Below are 17660 nucleotides of genomic sequence, written 5' to 3'. Positions count from 1 at the left end.
CCAACAGGGCTGAAAAGGGTCAGGAGAAGATCTCTTTGCTGAGCACAGTGTGTGGGAGCTAGACAGAGAATAAAGCAAAACTCACAATTGTACTAAGCCCCAAGGTATCTCTGCAAAGCATAAATGCTCATGCTCGGGAGCTCAGAGGGCGAAGGCTGTCAGTCAGCGAGTGCAGGGGAATCACAGCTGCCTCTGCATGGCTGGCAGGAGGCACAGGCTGCCTCGGGCACTGACTCAGCAGCAAAACCTCCAGCCTCATCACCGGTTGGTTCTGGACACTTCTGGGGCAACCTCCTGACCTGTCCTTGATCAGATATGCCAGAGGTAGGCTTCCAGCTGGAAAAACCTTAGTCTTGCTTGGCCCATCACCAGAGACTGGGGGAGGTATGCTACTCCACCATGCCGTTGCCTTTTGCCTACACCTTCTTGCTGATGACCCTCCCCACTGCCCCTTCCAGTCCTGCAGTATAGAAATTACCTTTGCATGATTCACCCAGACTCTCCAGCACGCTCATCGCACCTCCCGATTCAGCCTGCAGAGCACACAAAGAACAACCTGTCTGTCAGAGCAACCTGCCTCTCAGGAGCCAGGTGGTATTTTCTGCCTTTGATCTGGGGAGCAGTGCTGTTAGAAAGGCTCCCTGGAGCATTTCTACCTCTGGCTGTGGAAGTCGAGCACAAGCACACGCCGCTCTCAGCGCATTTCTATTTTCCTTTTATAAAAAGCTACCTCGACATAGCGTAGGCTCCAAAATTACTTGCTCCTGGATTGGGGCAACTGTTTATCTCTTTTTATCTTAGTCATTGTGTCCAGTTGCATTTTGCAGATCATTCCCCCCCCGCCCCCCAATGTAAAATGCTTATTTCTGGAATTTGTTAGTGTCTTCCCTCTACAAACACTAATACAGGCTGTTTCTATTTGCCAGGTCTCACTCACTGACAGCCAACTAAGCTTCATCAGTACAAATAAGGCAAGCAGCAATTTAAAATTCATACTGCCTAAGGAAAGCAGCTGCAGCTAAGTATTTGCCCCGGCACACACTGAGGTTATCACCACTGGTTTTGTCTTCATAGTAGCTATCTCTGTTTTCAGAGCTGATGAACTCACACATGCACATACACATGCACTCAGGTTTTTCTCATATTTTTTCTTGGTGGTAATCTCGGGCTATTTTATACTGCAGGAGTACAACTGTGTGAAAATAAACAACCATTTGTCCTAATTCTCAATCAAATATCGAGATGAAGATAATCTGGCACTTCCAATACAGTGACTCACAATCTACCACAGCAGAGATGTCATCATACACAGACAGTGCCCAGTCATGACATAAGAGCATTCTCTCAGACCACAGGGAAGGGGAAATAGAAGAGAACCTAAGCCAAGCCTCCATGCAGCTCTGTGACAGGCAGCAGGTGCACAGCAGGAATGGTGGTACATGCAAGTTTGAGGAGTGGGAGGAGGACTTTTTCTTAAAAAAGCTCGAGAGATCTGCATAAGGTGGAGGTTTCATCTTGAGAAACTTGTAGCTTAAAGCTACCAAGAAAAGCTGTGTCAGGAGCAAAAAAAAAATCCTCCTTTTTATAAAATTGCTTACCTAGCCAGTGCTGGAGGGCAAGCACACTACGGGGAAACAAAGAAAAGCATACAAACAGTTTTTCCCTCTCACCAGCCAAAAAACACACACCAAAATGGAAGCTTTAAATATTTAATGTCCAAAACAAACAAGAGAATTTCCCAAAACAAGACTGCTGGTTCAACACAAACCAGCAGCACTCACAATTAAGACAATAGAGGTTTTACACGGAGCTGCACTAATACCAGTTGGGGACAGGTAAAACCTATTTAGAGATGAAAAGATACAGGTTCACTTTACAGTAGCAGAGAGCCAGGGATTAGGCAGAGAAAGACTGACCTTCCCTGTCTTTGTTATGCTTGCACAAAGTAGTTAATGCCACCAAAATAGTGGGAGGCAGTTTAGCAGGGATCAGTGCTAGGAGTCTCAATAGATTATACTATTATTTTGAGATTCTGTAAGAGAACAAATTAACCTTCTTTATAACTCTTGGCTTACTTTAATAGATTTAATGGATGTCATAGACTGGAAAAACTGTCTTACATTCCTTTAATTTCTGTACTGATTGTCCTCCTTACAGTGAAAATCTACTCTTTGAGACCTTGTGTGGGGAGCACTGGTGCTGTTAACCACACAGCCAAAGTTTAGCTCCTTGACTGGTGTCTTGCTCATACACCCATGACTGAAGCAATCACCACTCCAAGTTCAGGAATGCCTTTCCCACAAGCTCAGACCAGCAGAAGCCCCCACTTTTCCTTATAGCAGATGGCATTGAGCATTTCCCCAAGATCATCTGGATATTTTCACCTGCAGGGGCCCAGGAGGCTGGCAGTGTCTGACATCTCTCTTGGTGGCTCCTTGTGGCACAGAAGAGTTTTTCAAACATTGTGCTAAAGGGCTTAATTTTGCTACAAGAATGCAAGAGTTCCTTACAATTTGTGACACAAGAAAATTTAGAATTTTTTTTCTCTATAAATCCAGACTGTGCAATTGTTACATGCATTCACAGAGACAGGACCCAAAGGCCAGCACAGTCCCATCCAAGCCTTTATTCCCTCCCACTTTTTTTGTTTCAAAATCTCTATTGTTTTTCCCACCATCCCTTCAAAAATTTAAAAAAAAAGAGTTGTTTGACAGGCACACAAGCCTGCACACCTCACACAAGCAGAAAGGCAATTTTCCTGCAGATTAGCCAAAGTTGTGATTGATTTCCACTCATGTTCAGCCCACCACTGAAATTCTGCGTTTTAGATGCAGCTCTAATATAACACCTTATTTTACTTCAAACAGGGCTGAACACCCAGAAGTTACTACTAACGCAGAATCCCAGTGCAGAGGAAACAGGAGTAGAAGCTTTCCAGATGAAGGGAAAAAGTAATTTCCCAATGAAAGGGTAAGTCAGAGGAGTGATGCACTAAAACCTGCTCCTGACGGTGACAACTGCAGAAGGAAATCTTCTGACTGGAGATCAGAAGGGGCAAGCTGGGAGATCAGGTAGGCTGAAACTAAGCCTGGGAAAGAGAAGCCTTGCTTAGAAACGTAGCCATGCCAGTATTAAGCTCTACAAAAAAAGCTCAGTCTGCCAGAGTCTCTGTCTGGCTGAAGACCTCCAAGGCATCAGCCCATCCACCATTTACACTGTTGACTCAATCTTTGACTATAAATGGGAAATTTATAATAGGTCTGGTAGGCAGAGGAGTTGAATGGCTGCAACCCCCTCTAGAAGAATTCCTTCACGGTTCTTACAAACCAGAGCATGTATTTGGCACTTCCCTCTCTCTGACAGAGCTTAGCCACAAGTGAGTGCCTAGGGTAGCTATCACAGCTTTCCTTAATATGCTGTTTTGCAGGCAGACCAGAACAAGGGAGAAATAATATGCTGCAGGCTATACTCATTAATTCATTCAGAGCACAAGATACATTGAGTTCTGATGTAGAAGTGGTGGCATTTCTAGGCACATCACTGTTGCTGCAAGAACAAATCTTATGGATTTGCAGGAAGATCCCATACACCCTCCTGGTTTTTGCCATTACTCGCAGGGCAGCTGGAGGTAATGGCATTTCCCTTCAGCTCTGCCTGCCGCAACTTGTCATGGCTACCCCAGGCAGCCAAGACAAGCAAAAGAAAATGACAACAGGCTCCCTCCCATGATAGTTTGGGCATTGTCACAGGACAAATTTTGAGCATTATAGGGTCATGTACTGTATGGTTCAGTCTGTCAGCCACTCAAGATACGCAGATCACATCTGCTTCTTGAGAACTGCATTAGCTCCTACCACCAAATTCAAGTCTTTAAAGTCAGGCCTTTGTACAAATCACTCAAAAACATGTATGCTACCCAGTCCTACTTACACTAAGGGTATTCTCTGAACAGCAGGAAGGCATTAGAAACTGGAAGTAAAGTGTGCCCTGATGCTAAATTCATGTAGCAAATGTACAGGCAGCAGCAGCGTGGAGGGCATTTTTCTTAGCTTGTCAAGACAGGCATACCTGTAGCTGTGGAGATTTCATTTCCTTTGGGAAAGGCATTTGTGCCCTGGCTGCCTACTTCCGTGGAGATGGCAATTTTTACAGGTTGAAGGGGAATGTAAAGATAAGCTTGTATGGGAGCTCACAGGAACACGTCTATCTGAGGAGCTCCTGATGGCACTCTGTCTGCAAAGTAACACACTGTCACCCTTGGCTTTTGTTTCTTTTTTTCCTTTCTCCTTTTGTTTTCCCACATTTTTTTTTTCTTTTATAGCTCTATTCTTTTTTCTCAGGTTTTTGATGTCCACAGCTGTCTTCAGTTAACCTTGGCTCCCCCCCACAACTTTAAAATGAATGCTATGTCTCTCTAAAATCCTTTGCTATCCCTAGGTAATAGGACATTTTCTCCTCCTTTCCCTGCTCCCACCTTTCAGTATCCTCCTCCCATATTCTCTAATTCAGTATTCTCATTACACTTATTTTCTTTGCCTACCTTCCTTCTTCCACCTTCTCCATTAAACCTCCTCCCTCCCATTGCCTTACAAATCTCTCCCTTTCTTACCCAGTTCATTTTCTCCACTAACCATTCTTCCCTTCCCCTTTTATCCTGTTCAGTTCCTACTCCCCCATTTCATTCCTACCCACACAGCATACATTGTGCCTTTCTCCCCCCGCCCCAGTTTCAAACCTCCTCATTATATTTCATTTTCCTGAATTCTATTCAGGTTCTTGTATCAGCCTTCTCCAGGCTCAAATGCTCCCTTCATCGTGTTACTGAAAGTTTCCCATCTCCTACTCTTTTCCCTTCCCCATTCATTCCCCATCCACCCTCTCCACTTTAAACTATAGTAGGATAGGTCCTCTCATTAACAGCTATGACCTGTCAAAATTTTGGACATAAATTTTTCTGATCAGGAATAAAGCCCCTGCATCCCCCTCTGCTATTTACATGTCTGTAAGCTCCACGTATGACTCAGTCCAGCTACATACAGTCTTCTCCCATCATTCATCCTCCATGTGTTTTCCTAACCTGGGGTGAACTATATAGTGTAACCCTGAAGAGCCAATGCTGATGAAACCAGGCACACATTATACCATGCAACTCAAACAACAGCTCTTTCTGGTGGGACAAGCTCACAACTTGCTATTCACTCCATGAATACCAAAGTCAGCCCAATTTCAGATTTCACTAGCAGATTGATTGACAGACTCTCTCTCACACCCTTGCCAGAATGATCTGGTGCATGTCTGTGTGTGCATACCCCAGGATGAGCAGGGAACACTGCCCTGTGTCCACTGCTCAGCAGTAACGTGAGCTGATGGAAGCTACGCCAACCACCAGATGCCAAAGGACAAGTACAACTCCTTCTCAGCATGAGGTGTGGTTTTTTCCAGTAGACAGAAGGGCATGATTACAATGAGTTATTAAAAAAAAAAAACAAAAAAACAAGAAAGTGAGATCAACAAACAAAATCCAATTAAGGAAATCACTCAATCAACCTCCTAGGGCTGGGGTTGATCAGGGAGCCATTCAGTAGGACCTCCGATACAGAGCCTTGATGCTGCACAAAGATGGTTATTTTCCATGCTGTGCTGATCTAAACAAAAGCTGTACTTAACCTCCTTCAGCCTCCTCTCACTCCTAGAATGAAATGACTACATGCTTTGGCATTTTAACTCCAAATGGAAAAAACACAATACCTGGTGAGAGATGTTGTTCTCAGCAAGAGGCCTGGCATCGAGCAGAGAACAAACACAAGCACCAAGCACCCAGGCTCTTGGAGCTACTACAGCATTGTAGGAGGAAAAAGAAAAAAAAAAACAACCAAAAACAAACAAAAAAAAAACCACCACACCAAAAAAACCCCAACCAACCAAAACTTAACATTTTAAGTTTTCTGCTGAAAGAGCAAGCTTGTATATACACTTATCCCCTCTGACTTTGTGATGGGATGGTCTGAAGGCCAAAGAAGAAAGCTGCTCCCCGGGCTTCCTCAGACCTGGGAGAAGCGTGGCTCCTAGGACCTCCCAGAGTAGGGGTGACTACTAGACATCGTATCCACAAGCCTTAACTAATGCCCCTTCTGCACCTGCCACTCAGCTTCTAGGGTCCCTCCATCTCCCCCTCATCATCTGCCATTTCCCACTCCTCTCCTTCAAACCACAGAGAGAGGGAACATAACTCAGGACCACCTGTAAAATACTCTGCCTCATGACTTTAAGGCCTAACTAAACTAACATGGAGAATTTGTCCTCTGCCTTTGGTGCTGGTTACACAGAAATGTCGTTCTTCAGCAAATGAGTTGATGATGCAGCTGGGAAAAGGTCTTTTTAATCCAAAATGTTGGAGCCTTGTGCTGAGCCATTTCATCACACACACACACCCCCCTCCCCAAATCCTTGAGGTGCTTCTGCTGGTAGCCAGTTGCCATAGGAACCCTAATCTTTATCTGTTTTGCTTGTTAAATAAACTGGCATCAGTACTCTCTTTTATGGGCTGCTCAGTCCATCTCCTCCCTTTAAACCTCCCTCCCTGAAAGAGAGATCAAAAAGAGAAGAATGTGTTTGACAACCCTCATTTCCTCCTCTCTTCCCTTCTCCACAGTTCCTATGAACTTTTCAACTACAAAAATCCAGAATTTGGCAGAAGCAGCCACCATGATGCAGAGGGGTGCATTAGGCCTCTGTATTCTCTGGATGCAGCAGATAGGAGAGGAAGCAGAGCTAAAACAGAGAGCAACAGGTAGGATAACACAGCTTGACAGCCAAACGCTACAGTGACAGAGACACCTAATCCCAATTATTTTAGGTGAAAGCTTTCCATCATTTCCCATGACACCTCCCACCTCCTGCAGTCCCCAACATCAGCCTTGCCTTACCTCACTACACTTAAGCAGTGTAATTTTAATGCCATTAGTGTGGGGACAGCCCTGAAAAGTTGTTTCAGAGCTGAAAGCTGAAAATGGAAAGCAAAGGAAGCTAAACATATAAGAAACACCAAAAAGACAAGTTGTCTGCAACGGCCTAGAGCTTTTTAACATGAAGCAGGTTTTTTCCCTTCTATGGGCCAGAGATCTAGGCCAGAATTATGTAGGTCGCAAGCAAACCTTGTTTTGGCTGGTCTTAAGCCAATCCTTAGAAGGTGATAACTCCCACTCAGAGACACCTTTTTTTTTTCCCCCATGTATTTGCTTGAAAGAGAAACAAAGAACTGAAGTGGCAAGAGATGCTGGGTGAAAGAATAAAGCTGTCTGGCTTTGTGTGCACGTGCAACAGTTTAACCATGCTTTCCATCTCAGCAGGCATATACATATGCTAAATGCAGAGATTCTGAAGCTGTTCTTCCCCTCCTAACACTTTCTAGTGCAACAAATATCATCCAGAGAAAGAGTGATCCTATCTCGTTCATTCGCATGGAAGAAAAGACCTAGAAAATTAATAGTGTCAAGATGGGAAAGAACAGGCAGAAGAGGAATCTCAAGAGGCTGAATTCCCACTGCCTGCAGCACTGAATCAGGAGAGCAAACCAGGATCCTATTTACCTGAAACTGAAATAACTATGTAATCCTTCATTCACGCTACAACAAAAACACCTCACACCATAGCAGAGGCATCAGTTTCAGAATCATTTGGCCATACCCAGGGATCTTCAGCAGCTGTTCACTAGCATACGAATCATGGTCCTCATGGAAGACTTTGCAGTGTTCAGCCTGCCTCCAGAGGACATGGGCACAACTCTGAAAGCAACTGGACTCCTGATTTCTAGTTAATTCGAGACTTGGGCTGGCCTGTCTTTAGCTGAAAGATCCAGCAGCTCCAGTAAGTCAGCACCAGAGAAGCAGCTGCTGTTACAGCTTGTTTTACAATTAGTTGCCCTATTGTGGCACTTTGCACATAGGTCCCCCTGCTTGTCCTGCATGCATGGATGCTCTTACGTCTCTATTTAGCAGGACTGCAGCTAGGCTTCCCTCCACTGTCTTAGAAACATACCTTCTTAAATTAGCAGCCCTTTAAGTTCAGAGTTCAGGCATAATTCAGGTGAAGACTCAAATATCCAACTCTAGTAATGCAAACTTTACCCACATTCGTCCATACTCTGCCAAACTATAATCTCTTAGGATCTGGACCCTCTTGACATTCCTGCTACTTCTCACTCCCAGGAGGGTTGGAAACAGCACTCAAGCAGTCCTCTCTGGGAATGTTTATGCATGTGTGGTCAGGCTCACAAATAGAAAGAAGAGACAAGTGAATAAAGTAACATTAAGTAAAGTTCAGCTAAGGTTCATTCATATTCTGGATGAAGATGCTGCAAATTCCTACTTTAAATGAACCTGTCCTCTGTCAGAACTCTCTTTTCTTTGATAAACATGGTCCTCTTTCTTCAGGGAAGCAATTTTTAAATTCAACCTAAGTTTCCTCTCCCCCCTCTACTTTGCTTTTTCTATTTCTCCGCGAGGGCTGCTTTTTTGAAGAGATGCACAGAGGAATCCCAAGTGGCTTTGCTAGCCACTTTTTTATAATGTATATTCCAGGCTGACAAAGTGCACAAATCAGCAGTAAAACATTGTGGGGGTTATCTCTTGTGCTTCAATCCCCATGAGCCTCCCACCTCCAGTTTTGCTCAGAGATTCATAGCTGAACAACCTTAAAAAGAAACTCAGTTAAAACAATCGAGCTTTCTCTGAGTTTGTATCTGAACTAGAAACAGGTAACCACGGGCCGAGGGGAAAATTGTGCAAGATCTATTCAGTAAGCATTAATCATTTGCCATTTATTTGAAATTAGACTTCCAGTCACTCAAAAGGTTTGCACGCTCTATTTTCATAAACTTCACGAGGTAAGCACCGTAATGAAATAGGTGGGCATCGCAAAGAGCTTGAGGGCTTCTTCGTGAGAGCTTGGCACAGCGGTTTTCATTGCTTTCCCCTCCACAGCTCAGCCCATGCAAAATTTTCACAGGGTCCTCCTCAGTTTATGAATTCCTGCTGCGCTAAGACTTCTCTGCCACCACCCCCACTCCCTCAGTGACTCAGACTTATTAAGATAACTTCTCTTTTTCTAGTTCCTCACCTCCAACACACTCAATGGATTAAGCCACATACTCCTGCACATATGTAAAATCCTTCCCCAACCACCCTCTCTCATCCAACTTTCCTCCTACAGTTCTTGCACTCCCCCATCCTGAGATGACAGAGCCAGTCAACACCCACCCAAAGGAGCTCAACCTCTACTTATGCTCCTGGGTTCTCTCAGGCAGCTCCTTGTGAGCTGGTGCTTGTAGACACCAGGACAAACAGGTCTGGGGTAGGAGTATAGATCTTTTCTTCTCCCAGCACAGCTTTCAGCAAAGTTGAGGCTTGTCACATACAGAAGACCAGCCATGCCCAGGCATATGGTGGGGAGAGGCCACAGCGCTGTGCTGCAGCTAAGTGTACATGCTACATAGGAGATCTGGGTTTGACCATAGGCTGCATGCAGACCACAGTCATGGTGTGCTATGGACTGATTTTGGAACCTACAGGCTCCTTAGCAGGGCAAAGCTTTGTCCCATGCAAGAAGAGGGATTTGTATATCACTATTTAGCCCTGCTTTACGAGGTTTCAGGCAACAAAAGCTTCCCATCAGGTTTTAGGACCAGCAAGTACCCTAATTTCCCACCAGACTATGGATGCTCTGTAGGCGGTGGTGCTTGGATGGTCACTGTAGGCATAACAGGAGGTTGAGGCAAGACAAGAAAAAAGTCCTTCCAGCCCCTGGGTCCCATTGGCTGCACCAGCAGTAGAAGGACCATGAGCTGCAAAGAAACACTGGCACTGAAGGGGAAAATGGACTTTTGCCAAAGCTGGGGATTTGCTCAGATTAACTTCTCTGCTGCTGTACAGGGCTCTGCACACACTCATGCTTGCTTTTGTTCCTGCTTTTCTATGACCAGCAACAGGTGAGGAGGAGTGCGATGTGCATGCAGGAGGAGGACAGGGCGGGAGCAGAAAACACGTTCCTGACATTCAGGGATACATGTAGGGAGAGTTCTCTGCCTGGATCAGAAAGGGACTGAAGAGGCAAAGAGCCTGCTGAGCTGTGGGTCGCTTAGGTAGGAACGGGGACAGACTTCTAATTCTGACAGCGTCAGGTGGGACTAGGGAAAATGGCTGAGAAGGTTGAAGCAGGAGGAGCACACAGATCAGATTTAAAGAGGGAATCTGCATCCTTTGTACCAAATGTAGTCACTCTCAAAATCATCTTCTGTCACACTTTTGTACTGATTAAGAGACCGTGTTCACTTCTGAAGCATACTTTTGTACATCTTCATTCCATAACCACTGGCAAAATGCTGGAAACACCTAGAGTGAGGCAAATGGCTTCACCTTCTGTGCAAACGGGTTTTTGCTGTTTCCCTGATCTGTACAGCTGTATTTGATGTGCACCACTTCTACTCCAACATTAAGCTCTTTCTTGAACAAAGACTTCCAGGTCTAACCAATTTGCGATGTGCATAAGCAAGTGACCCTGCTGGAGACCTAGGAAAGAATTTGAACTGTGACCCATCTCGGATGAAAAGGCCTTCATTAATTGCACTGCAACCCTTCTAACCACCTTCTCCAGTTGAACAGGTTTCTGATTTGCCCTGCACTAGTCTGCTTTCTGGATAACAGGAGTTGGATTCATTTTGTTCCTCAGTGGCAGGCACGCAGCATTTATCTTCTCCGTGTCCAAATGTGCAGCGTAAGACTTGCCCATAAAACACCAGAGGGAAACAGCTAGGGAGAAGAGACGTAGGAGAAAGGTTGCCCTCTTCACTTCTTCAGGTTTTTTTTATTGGGTTGCATATTTCACGCTCTGGAAAATTGCTGGATTACTTTGCTCAAAGAGATGCTTAATCTCTCTAATTACAGGTCCTGATAACTGGACAGAAGAACCACAAGTTCACTATTCAGAGAACAGTTAAGAAAGACATCAGCAATAACAGAGAGGCAGCAGCAAATCCACAACACCTCATCTTTAAGCCTGAAGATATCATTCTTGCAAGAGAAGGAGATACCAACATCCGGACACACACTAACCTAGGCCTCTGTGATGAGCTGCCAATAAGTGCTTCAGCTCCTGTTAATTATGGTGGTGTTTCTACAATGATGAGATGACTTCTCTGTGGAGAAGAGCTCTCATCAGGAAATTGGTTCTATTGCAATTAACATCTTTGAATATCCAAATTTAACATCCTCCTTGAGCCTTCTCCCTTATTTCAGGAAGTTTGTGATCAATCAAGTCCTGAAATAGAGCTGGAGATCTGGGATTCAGAGAGGAGGGAGGAGTTGTATGTTTGGGGGCAGGAGGGTTAAGTACACAACAGCTTCAAAATCAGCTAGTTGATGTTTCTAGCAGCATTTCAACCTCCCATCCCCATATGCATTATTTCCAAGAAAGCTACTATCATCGTCATCACTATTTAAAATCAGAATAGGTGACACATCCATTCCCTCGCCTCAGTTCTGCCTTCAGGTTCATCTATAGAGCCGGATCAGAGACACAGACAGCCAAAACGTGCAATCACCTCCCAGAGCAATCAATACAGTGTGCTATACAACACACCTTTCCTCTTCCTCCCCTGCCAAAACACAAAACGCATCAATTTTCACCTTCTAGGGTGCTCCGTCACTCCGTCAGTCCCCACCTACTGCAGCTCCTCATAGAGCTGAGGGGAGCACAAGCAGATGCCAAAGGAGAAAACAAAACCAGCAACGCACCTTGCTGGTCTTGCTCTGGACCACATTGCATCTGAAACATCCAGTACTTCCAGCAGCAGCCCTGCCATAACATAACTCACAGGAAGAGGACAAATAAGTATTTCCAATATACATACTTTCTGGGATGAAGGAAACAGGTTTTCTGTTCCAGGCACACTTGAAGAAAAGCATATAGACCTAGCCAACAAAATTTTTTCTCATCTTGCACCATAACAAGACATCTGAACACTAGATGCACTTATTTTCTATCACTACCAACAACTGGCGGAAAGGCGGCCATACGCATAGAGGATCTAGCAAAAACTTCACTGCTAGCTAGCTATTAAATTTTGAAAATAAAATTCACAGCTAATGCCATAGAAGGCTAAATTTTATGGCTCCTACATCATAACCAAGAAATGGGCTTTTTTTTTAATACTCTGAGAAAGACCCAAACCAACTTTTTCTGTATTATATTCAGTTATATAAAATTTGATTTCCTGCTAGATGGTATTAGATCTTCCCCAACTTTAAAAATCCAACAACCACTGAATGCTTATATACTTAGCTAGGCAAATCACTTCAACTTAGAGAAATGCTACATTCGGTGAAATTAAAATAAAACATAATACCACTTCAGGTTCTACACTGCCATCTCTTGTCATAAGTGTCCAAAAAAAGGCAAAAAAAAAAAAATCAATAAAACTTGAAAAATAAGTTGTCCTGGTCTCAGCTGGGATAGAGTTAGTTTTCTTTTCAGTAGCTGGTACAGTGTGTTTTGGATCTAGTATGAGAATAGTGTTGATAACACACTGATGTTTTACTTGTTGCTAAGTGGCACTTAGGATAAGTTAAGGATTTTTCAGTTTCCCATGCTCTGCCAACAAGCAGGTGTACAAGAAGCTGGGAGGGAGCATGGCCAGGACAGCTGACCCGAACTAGCCAAAGGGATATTCCATACCATAGAACGTCATACTTAGTATATAAACTGGGGAGAGTTGGCCAGAAGGGGTGGATCACTGCTCAGGCATCAGTCAGCAGGTGGTGAGCAATTGCATTGTGCATCACTTGGCTTGGTTTTTTTTTTTCTTTTTTAATATTTTATTATATTCCTTTTCATTACAATTAATATTATATTTGATTATTATTGTTGTTAATATTACATTTCATTTTACTTTAGTTATTAAACCATTCTTACCTCAATCAATGAGTTTTACTTCCCTCCCACCCCGATTCTCCTCCCTGTCCCACTGGGTGGGTGAGTGGGGAGTGAGCAAGCAGCTGCATGGTGCCTAGTTGCTGGCTGGGCTTAAACCACGATATAAGTATAAGAGACACATGAGTAAGGTGCAGAGTCTTGGACCACAGCTACAGCTGCTCGTACAGTCGCCCAAACCTATTCAAAAATCAAAGAAATATGCTTCAAAATCACAGCTGGGCAGTAGAGCTCAGTGCAGTGACAGCAAGAATCTGTCTGTTCTAATGGATACCAAATCAGACATGATATGAGCACAAAACTGAATAAATTAGTCCTATAGGCTTTAATACTGAGTCAATCTTTGTTTTCAGTGGGGGATGCTGCTGAGACAGACAGGAAAGGACTTGGATAAAGACTTGTTCAAAGAAATCTAAGAGGTAGAATAAGAGAAGTGGGAACTAGTGAGCTGATGGGTTAAAAAAACACTGCACAGCATGAGGGCCTAATAGCTGAGACAACAGGGCAGAAGGGGGCTTGTGATGTTCAATTCATTCCTGTGAATGGGCCCTCAGGCAACAAGAGAGCAGGTCAAACCTGCAGGGCTGCATCTTCCAAGTGATCAGGTGAAAGACCATCAAGTTATCAACTAAATAACATTTATGAAGAGCTACACCCAATATTATGACTCAATATAATGAATATTAGTGAAAGTTAGGAACTAAAAATTGAGGTTCCCTTGTCCCAAATTATTCTGTATTTAATACCCTCTGTGCAGTGGCTGTTGCAAACTCATCACCCTGTCTTCCAAACCACTGTGATTTGTCTGAATTCACAGTGAAAAACATCTTGACCATGAGGAGTTAAAAAAAAAAAATCTAGGGGTTCTGAAACTACTAATTTGGGGCCTCTCAAAATGAGGTTCATTTCCACAAAAGAAGGAGGATAACAGGAAAGCCAGCTCTAGGGAATCCATAAGAATTCCACCCAGTGGTGGAAACCAAGTGGGGAATAACCATCATACCCGAGTGCTCGATCTATCCACTCAGGTAACCAAAGGTGCAAACATAGAGGAAAGGTTGCTTAAGTGCACTGGCAATCTGAAGGTAGCCCAGCTTTCTGTGCCTGCTGCCAGGGGGGTTGGCAGCAGAGACCGCCTGCCACGTTCAGAACATCACACCCTGACTGCAGGGGGAATGAGAACTGCAGAGATCAGAAGCATTAAGCAAACTTCTTTCTCAGGGCAGATCAAATTTGAGTCTTCTCACCCTTGACAAAACCCCTCTAAAATTTTTGCACTTCAAGGCATAAATTCACAAGAGGTTATTAAAAGCGTAACATTATTCAGAGTCTGAAAAGTCCTCCGTCACACCCCAGCACTTCTAGTGTTCCACACCATACATCTAAAGCCACTTAGTCCTTGGTGACATTTAAAGAGAAAATTCATCTTCAGCGCCTCACTCAAATTGCCACGACAAAAACCAACAGGGTGAATGCTTTAACCTTAAACAGCATCTTTGTTTCTCTACTACATAAGCTCTGTTATTGTACACATACGGACATGCTGACACACACATTACGACAACTTGGACCATGTAGATGGTCCACAGATATATACACATGACAACTTGGACCACATAGATACATACACACAAGCATATATAAAAGTTTCCAACCTCCGCATATTCCAAGGGTGCTTGTCTTTCCACCGGTCCCACATCCTTGAGAAGTTCTGCCAGCTCCTGCCTACAGCAAGCAGTGCCCGTCTTTCTTGCCAACTGCAGGAGCTGCCCGGCACAACGGCAGGGAAGCAGTAGACCCAGGGAGGCTTGAGTGGCCTGTGACTGCCCCAGGGTACTCCAGTGGGAAAAAGGTGGAGGAGGGGGGAAAGAGGTGGTTCCGGCGATGTCACTGGAACCGCTTCATATCAGTAGGCTTCACTTCCCATTTGTTATATTTAGGCCAAAACATGAGTAGTGACTTATAAAAGGAAAAAAAAAACCAAACACAAAAAAAAACACGAAACCAAAAAACCAACCTCCTTGGCTTATTTTTTTCCATGGAGGACCTGACAATGTTTGAACGTCAGGACAAGAAGTAAAAACAGAGCAAGCAAAACCCATACTATTTCCAGATCTTCCTGAAATCTTACTTTAAATCCAGGGACCATGAACATCAAGAGTTAGAGTAGAAATAAAGAATCCCTTGCCTTTGCCTCAAACAGGTAACAACCACTGTGGCATTGCTAAAAGCTCTAAGTGTTGTAGCCTTTCATAATGAGTAACAATGTCAGGCAAAGAACATAACACTTACCTTTGTAATAAAGTATAATAATAATACACTACCACAGTTTGCTGGTACATCTTTACATGAGTAGGAAGAACCTACTATACTCATCTGAGAAACATTAGGAGCTTTGCTTACAGCCACACAAAGTCAGAGTGGATTCAGGAATAAATTTACTTAATTTACAGTGCATGGCAATAGTCCATCCCATGCTAATGGCAACTCTTCTGCTCTTTGTCAGTATGTTCTTTCTATCGGGAATTTGGATGGCTGTTTAGCTGTTTCATTTGCTACTTTGTGTGACACATCATGAGCTCTTCTCTGCTGGTGTTTTCCAGCTTTACAGCTGAGGATTATCCCTTTGGGCTGATCATCCTTTTTCCAAAAAGGTAATGCTGTGAAATATGGGAAGCAGGTATAACAAATCTGGAGAGGAAAAGCCTTTCATGGAAGTCTGCCAACTCTTTAATCTTTCCACTCCCTAAACACACACTTCCCCTTAACACCTACTAACCTACCAAAATGGCTGAGCTTCAGTGCACACAAAAAGAAGTCTCCTCCCCACGAGGTGGTCACAGCATCCCACCTTCTGCAGCTCACCCAGGCTTCGCCACCCAAGGGGCAATAGCAAGCCTCCACAGTCTCAACTCTCAAGCTCAGCTCCAAAGACCGCTAAGCCAGCTCAGTCAGGTAGCAATTTGGTCTTTCTCCTTCCTGGGACATCCCATCACCCACATTTTTCTGGCACCTGTGCCTAGTAAATCAAGGGAGTCACTAAACTGGACTTGCATCACTGACCTTCACCTTGAGTAACTTCACCTTGAATAACTGCTGCCTCTGCTATAAGTGATCAACCTAGGACATTGGGCATGATACTCCCAAAGAAGCACCTTCAATTTAGAGTGATCTCATCATTACTACTACTTTTAACACTTGCTATCATTTCTGCATGGAGATAAATAAATCCCCATCTTCTCTCAGAGATTGAGAGACTCTTCTGAAATATTTCCATTCAGCATTTTTTCCAAACAGCTTCTTTAAAATGTCTTTTTTTAAAACCAAAGCTGACTCACCCTCTAATGCAAGATAGTCTGACTCACATTTAACACTTTGATCTCCACAGCTCATTTTGGTCAGCAACTGGTTTAACCATATCCTTGTACTACATGTAAGGGGAAAGAAAGGAGAAAGCAAAATGTGCTTTAAACGTCCATTCAGTTCCAGACCATTGAGAAATGCTCAGGATAAATCTGAAGAGAAAGGAAAATTGTTTCAGCACCCAGAGACCTATTACAAATTAGAACAGAAATGAAATTTTTCAGCAAGAGACAGATTTGCACTTTCATGTTCCCAGATTCAGATGAAAAGGGGGCTCCGTACAAGAGACATTTTGCTAGAGGGGTTTCTTTTTCTCATTTAGCTTCATCAAAATCCTCGTGATAAAACTGAATGGCACCACTTCAGAAATGAAATAACAATCCAGAAATAATTTCCCATTTACACATAACTTGCAGTGGAATTTATTACTTAATACTGCTAAAGTATCTAAAAAGGGGAGCCCTGAAAAGGGAGGCCCAAATTTAGGTCAGATACAAACTGCTACCGCTTCACCCATAGGAAGTCCCCAGTTCAAACAGCAAGGGCAGTATCAACATCCCTGTTAGAGCCACACAACCCTGACCCAGGGAAGACTCCTGTCAGGTGGATCCAGTTAAGTCATCTGCAGCAATTTTCCAGAAGAATCCAAGAAGCTGGGGACCAGATCTTATTGACATTAATGGGATCTGGGACATTGCTTGCCTTTAGCTTGCTTTGAAAGATCCTCAGGTTAGCCTCAGACCCTGGCCTTCACCTTGCTGTGGAGATCACTAATAAAACCAAAACAAGGTCTTTGCCCACTGTCAGCGGTTTAAGCCCAACTGGCAACAAAGCACCATGAGGCCACTTGCTCACTCCTCTCCCCCAGTGGGGTGGGGAGGAGAAAATATAAAGAAATGCTCGTGGGTTGAGACAAGGACAGGGAGGGATCACTCACCACTTATGGTCATGGGCAAAACCAGACTCGAGGAAAAAACAAAATCAATTTAATTTACTAGCAATCAAATAAAAACAAGGGTAATGAGAAGTAAAACCAAATCTTAAAACGCCTTCCCCCACCCCTCCCTTCTTCCTGGGCTTAACTTTACTCCTGATTTTCTCTACCTGCCCACCAGCAATGCGGGGGGGACGGGGAATGGCGGTTGGGGTCAGCTCGCCACACGTTGTCTCTGCCGCTCCTTCCTCCTCAGGGGAAGGACTCCTCACTCGTCCCCTGCTCCACCGTGGGGTCCCTCCCACAGAAGACAGCTCTCCACGAACTGCTCCAGTCCTTTCCGCAGGCCGCAGTCCTTCCGTCCCTGGCTGCTCCCAGG

The 17660-nt window shown here is 44.1% G+C and overlaps 1 protein-coding gene across 7 annotated transcripts in view; it reads right to left on the bottom strand.

The window, feature by feature from the left end:
• The window catches only part of DGKI (diacylglycerol kinase iota), a 220161-nt gene that overhangs the window by 180459 nt on the left and 22042 nt on the right, over positions 1-17660 (bottom strand). The gene's annotated exons all lie outside the window — the stretch shown is intronic.

Source organism: Haliaeetus albicilla, chromosome 19 (assembly GCF_947461875.1).
Source record: "Haliaeetus albicilla chromosome 19, bHalAlb1.1, whole genome shotgun sequence".
Classification (NCBI taxonomy): domain Eukaryota; kingdom Metazoa; phylum Chordata; class Aves; order Accipitriformes; family Accipitridae; genus Haliaeetus; species Haliaeetus albicilla.
The sequence above is the reverse complement of the archived record's forward strand: the minus strand, read 5'-3'. Positions and strand labels throughout refer to the sequence as shown.